At 36.8% G+C, this 6,210-nt stretch overlaps 1 non-coding gene across 1 annotated transcript; it reads right to left on the bottom strand.

Moving 5' to 3' along the window:
• Nucleotides 1-1,192: 1,192 nt before the first annotated feature.
• LOC112423173 (small nucleolar RNA SNORA40) lies at nucleotides 1,193-1,320 on the bottom strand. The gene has a single exon (XR_003013645.1). It is a non-coding gene; the product is annotated as a small nucleolar RNA SNORA40 (small nucleolar RNA).
• Nucleotides 1,321-6,210: the final 4,890 nt, after the last annotated feature.

Genomic DNA, 6,210 nt, shown 5'->3' with positions numbered 1-6,210 from the left:
GTATTCATGAAAGGTTGGCAAACTAGAAGCATCAGCTCCAGGGGACCCAAACAGCTAATCAGCTTTAACTTTAGGGTGTTTTCCCACTCACACTTTTATTTGAAGAGTCACATAAAAAATCTTTGTAATCCTGTATTTGGAGACTTTCCATTTGCTTATTTTTGGTCATTTGACTCTGAAACACCTTATCTTGATAAAGCCAAAGAAATCAGACTGGTGAGTGAAAAGCGAAAAAAAGTTTTTAAAAGCTCTAAGTCTTTTTTTTTTTTTTTTTTAACCTTTTATTTTAAGTTCAAGGGTACATATGCAGGTTTGCTACACAGGTAAACATGCGTCATGTGGGTTTGTTGTGCCGATTATTTCATCACCCAGGTATTAAGCCTGGTACACATTATTTATTTTTCCTGATCCTCTCCGTTCTCTGACCCTCTGCCCTCTGATAGGGCCAGTTTATGTTGTCTCTGTCTATGTGTTCATGTGTTCTCATCATTTAGCTTCCACTTATAAGTGAGAACATGCAGTATTTGTTTTTCTGTCCCTGAATCACTTTGCTTAGGATAATGGCCTCTGGCTCCATCCATGTCCCTGCAAAGGACATGATCTATTTCTTTTTTTTTTAAGTCAATAAATTTTTATTCAAGGAATTCCATGTTGTGATTTTTTCCACTGTCCATCAAGGTCACTTTAGATACTCTAAAGAGCTGGAGTCAAAAGATTTCTCTTCAAGTTAGCCCTTTTTAATGAAACTGATCCAGTTGTCCTGTCAGCCCATAATTGCTTTGGCTTCTGTCATCTCCTTTTAATATGGGTATACTGATGAAGTCTTCAAAATTCACCAAGAATCTTTGGGACCTGAGTTCTTCAACCAATTTACTTCAGGGTCCTTTTTAGTGTAGGTGGTGGGGATCTGCCTGGTTGTCAATTTGATACCCTCTCTTAACATGAATGAGTTCAAATCACGTTCATTCCTAAGCGATCACTCAAGAATAGTACAGATGTGTAGAATACCTTTAATTCCAGACATCATGTTCTCAAGATAAAAGTTTTCTTGCACAGGCTGGTCTTGAACTCCTGGTTTCAAGCAATACTCCCACCTTGGTGTGGGGATTGCAGGCTTGAGCCATTGCACCCGGCCTGGAACCAATCTTTATGGTTATCAATACTCCCATCAATTAACTGTCTCAGGTATAATAATATCCCTTCTTATATGTATCAAAACTCATATTGAACAATGAGTTCTGGGTTGCAAAAGAGGATTTATTTTTTGTACTTATCCATAAGTCTTTGTCCATAAGTTAAACAAAAACATACATAAGTGCAGTGATCTATTTCTTTTTTATGGCTGCACAGTATTCCATGGTGTATATGTACCAAATTTTCTTAATTCAGTCTATCATTGATAGTATTAAACTCTGTTAGTATGCATTTATAGTACAAAACTCCCTTCAAAAGACAGTATTCCTCAGAAACATGTGCATGTATCTTATTGGCTCATGACTTTTAGATAACTAATTTCAAAAGGGAATTTTCAATAATGATGGTCTGTAATCATAATTACATGGGAAGTTTAGAGATAAAGAGTAAATTTTATGGATTTTAGATTTGCTTTTTCTGTGGCAAAAACAACTACTCCCATCTACCCCCGACTTCTTAATCTGGTGATTTACTATTTAATAAGAATTTCCACAACTCCATTAAAAATTTATATTCAATGTCTCAACAACCTGGATCCCTCCAGAAGCTCTATCTGTAGCCAGTTAAGCCCAAGCCAAAGAGCCACTGAACCATGGGAATGAACCACTGACCATCCCTCACCAGAATAACGCTAAGGCAGGTCTGTGGTAATCTAAAACTCTGGGGCCTTCCCCATGGATAAAAAGCAGCACTGTGAAGCTTTTTCCTTGGTGTATATAGTCTTCTGAAGACCTGAAAGCATTAATATTGTTTCCAACATCATTTATCCTCCACACATTGAGTAATTAACACACTAACAGAAACCACTAAAAATATAAAAGCAAGCAATGTAAACCTATACAACTGTCTCATCTATAGTTTTGGAGAGATTATTTTAAACAAAGAGAGACACAAAAGTTAGCTTAATTTAAATACTATTGTTTTCAGTCTCTGCTATCCATTGTTGGCAGCAGAGAAACCCATATCAAAACCAAGATTTCTTCCTCCTTATAAAAGAGACATATATACATGATTCTTGCAAAGAAAAATTTGTCTTGTCATATATCATATTTTGGAAATGGAGCTCAGTATATCAAAGACAAATTGCTCTAGTGAGCTAGTCTTATAGATCAAAATATATGAAAGAGAGGGAAAAAGAGGGGAGGATGTCAGGTTACTAAATTTATAAATGTATAACTCAATGAGATTTTCCCAATTCTCACTAGATGTTCTAAGTTAGTATTGAATAGACCTGGTGGCTCTGATTGCCTTTGCACAGATTGTGTTCCAGCTGTCTTCTGATATTTGAACACTCAGGTCTTGGTCCCACGCTGTGCAAACAGTCAGCCTCCCATGTATTCTGTATACCAGGAGTAATTTATTAATCCATCTATAAAGGCAATCACAGTGCATGCAAGAAAGGGTTATATAAAGCTGTAAAATTGAAAGAAGTAGCTCCAGTAAACTTGGTACCAGTTCCAAACATCACTATTATGTTTAAGCTGATTTATAAATCCTATGGATCTTTGTCTGGTAATCCATCACTTTTGCGAAGTTGGAAGAGGGAACAAAAGTCTGGATGACACAGTCTCTGCATAAATCTCAAGCTGCTGCAATTTCTTTTCCTTGTTGCTTCGTATTCACTAAATAACCTTGCAATTTGGGATCTAAGACAAGTGGAAGGAAAGACGGGCACTGTGACATTCAGCCAGTGCCAACCAGGTGAGGACAAGACGAAACCTTCAAAATGCTTTTGTAATTTGTTATCAATTGTACATCTGACGGAATTTCTTCAAGAGTGGCCCTAATGGCCCATTAAAATAAAAATGGTTGCAATTTTAAGAAGAAACATAAAAGGCTACACATTGGGCACAGTGTACACTGCTCAGGTGATGGGTACACCAAAATATTAGATATCATCACTAAAGAACTTATTCTTCTAACCAAACACTACCTGCTCCCTAAAAACTTATTGAAATAAAAAATAAATCAAAAGAAAGTTTTTAAAGCAAAGAAACAAACCAAAAAGCAAAAACCCAGCTAGTTGCATTAGAATTCTCTTTTTGAATATTAAAAAAAAAAAAAGAAACATCCATGTAATGGCTCAGAATGTTCTTTGAAGATTGTGGCCAGGCTTTCTTTATCTGGGCCTTTCCTCACCTAGCTCCATCTTCATACACCTGCCACCAATGACACATTAGCTCATTCCTCCCATCCATGATTCTGCTTTGACAAGGAAAGATTTCAACTTAAGTTCCTGCAGCTCTCTTTTTTTAGCCTCTCTTTGCATCTTTTTCTCTCGTCTTCTCTTCCAGTTCCACTTGAAGATCTTTCTACTATCACCACCAATTAGTCTCTCATTGTAATACTTCCTTCTTCCACTCATATTCTGAATACACAATGCACTCCACTAGTACTTAAACAAAGTTCCTGTGTTTGCTCTGATTATACAATTTGCAAGACCAATACTCTGTGAATTATTTCCAACATGCTCATGATTGTCAATTATGATTATGATTTAGGATTATGATTTCACCTACTCATGATTGGTGAAAATTGTCATCAATTCAGATATGCTATCTCCAACTGCAGTACCTTGACTGGGAATTTGGCCTGAATAACCAAGACCTCCATGAACGAGAAAAGAAGATACAATGTTCTTTGCTATTCAATTATCTTTTTCACAACAGAAAAAATATAACTCTTTGTAGAAATAGTGTAACACAAAAAACATAAACTGTTTTGAAAAGTATTCCTTATAACATCATAGACAATTCAGAGTAAGCTACTGAACTTACCAATTCGTATTCTCAGCCACTACACAATTGTCGAGAAACATCACACTGAGTGTGTGAAATTGGAGTTAGCTCTACTCTGGGCTTAATCATGGTTCTGGTACGAGTCAATGAAGCATCAGAAGTTGAGGTACACTGCTGTCGTCTTTGATAACATTTGGATAAAACATTGTTGCATCACACATTACTTTGCTTCCCACTATGGTTGCTTGTTTGTTTGTGTGTTTGCTTGTTTGGTGCTGTTGGACAATTTTTGCACTTACCTGTATTCTTTCTGGCAAAAGTAATACAAAGTGTTATCCTTAAATTCGGCTGTTTCCCAAATGTGAAAACTGGCTATTCAGCATGTTTGTTCTTGTCAATCATGCTACATGTAAACTGTTGATTATTTTCTTAATTCCAACTCCCAGAGAAGAAATTTAGCACCCTCTATTCTCGCTTATGCTTTTACTCCCTAATCCAAATGCTCTGGCAGTATATTTTTTCCAATATCATCTCAATCACAAGTTTTCCTAATGTCACTGCTCCCACTGCTAAATAAAGCAGAGAGATCTATTTCAGAGATTTTCAACATAATGTTCCAATAATTTTCTCTCTCCCTCTTAAATCACCACAGATCTAAATATGTCTCCATCTCCTCGAGACCTAGTAACTAGATGACAACATACACCTTGAGATCATTCCAAAGATGTCAATCAGTTCAAATTTGGTAAATATGGAATCACTTGCTTAAATGTCTGATATAGCAGAAGAAGAAATTTTGCTTGGTTGGCTTCCCATTGTAGCTTTTAAACAATCATATTATTTTTTCCTAGGGACTGACACCATTCACTCTTCCCCTTTCTCCTCCATTCAGTCTGGAAAGAAATGGAAGTGTCATCAGCTTTCTCCTATACCCCACCTGCATATGTACCTTTTAAATTTTTATTCCTTTTCTCCAAATTTCCTCCCTTCACCAACTGGCCCCAACTTTAGCTACCTCTGTCTCCTATTTGATTGCAAACTTACCACAATGGCAAAATTATTCCTGTGGGGGCACTATTCTCATCTTCCCTCTGCTTCCCTTCCTCTTTGTTTGTCTCCAACAGATCCTATCCTTGAATTTGAACCTACAAATAGTCATCTAGTTATACAGAGCCTCATTCTACTTAACACTCTTCTCATACCACATGCTACAAGTACTTGGAAATACACACCACCTTTTCAACAATTCTGACATCCATTATTTAGGAATTTCACCATTCTCTCTAGGAACTGGCCTGAGGACACGTGTAATATGAGATTAATAAATCTCATAGACAAACACAACAACTAAGGTGTGAATAAAGTGACAATTTGAACATGTGCACAGTTTTTGTCCCATGGTCTATTCATTTTGGAAAAGGTTACTACGGTTCAGTTTTTAAACAAATTTTTATATATGCAATAATTTTAAATTTAGAGAAAAATTACAAAGGCATTACAGAAAGTTCCCATTTACTCCTCACCTAGTCTTCCCTACTATTAGCATCTACATAACCATGATGCATTTGTCACAACTAAGGAAATAACTTTGGTACATTACTACTAACCAAATTCAAGACTTTATTCAGGCCAGGTGCCATGGCTCACACCTGTAATCCTAATACTTTGAGAGGCCAAGGCAGGAGGATCATGTGAGGCCAGGAGTTTGAGACCAGCTTGGAAAACATAATCAAACCCTCATCTCTTAAAAAAAAAAAAAAAAAAAAAAAATGTATTAAGTTAGGCCTGGTGGCACGTGCCTGTAGTCCAAACTACTTGAGAGGCTGAGGCCAGAGGATTTCTTGAGCCCAGGAGCTCAATGCTGCAGTGAGCTAGGATAATGCCACTGCACTTCATTCTGGGAAATAGAGTAAAACCCTGGCTGAAGGAAAAAAAGCCACTTTATTCAGATTTTATTAGTTTTTCATTATTGTCTTTTATCTGTTTGAAGATCCCATATTTTACTTAGTAATCGTGTACGTCACCTTAGCTTTCACTGACCTATGACAGTTTATCAGTCTGCTTGTTTTGCTTGATGAACCTCCCAGTTTTTAGAACTGTCCGGTATGGGTTTTGGGGAGAAAGAGTACAGAGCCATAGTGCCATTTTCACCCCATCATATAGACAGGTACATGTCTTATCATTGATGATGTTAGCCTTAACCACCTGATGTGTGTCAGCTTTCTCTTCTAGAAAATCACTTTTCCCTGACTCTTTTCATACACAAGTATTCTTTGCT

The sequence above is a fragment of the Macaca nemestrina genome, chromosome X (assembly GCF_043159975.1).
Source record: "Macaca nemestrina isolate mMacNem1 chromosome X, mMacNem.hap1, whole genome shotgun sequence".
NCBI lineage: Eukaryota > Metazoa > Chordata > Mammalia > Primates > Cercopithecidae > Macaca > Macaca nemestrina.
The sequence above is the reverse complement of the archived record's forward strand: the minus strand, read 5'-3'. Positions and strand labels throughout refer to the sequence as shown.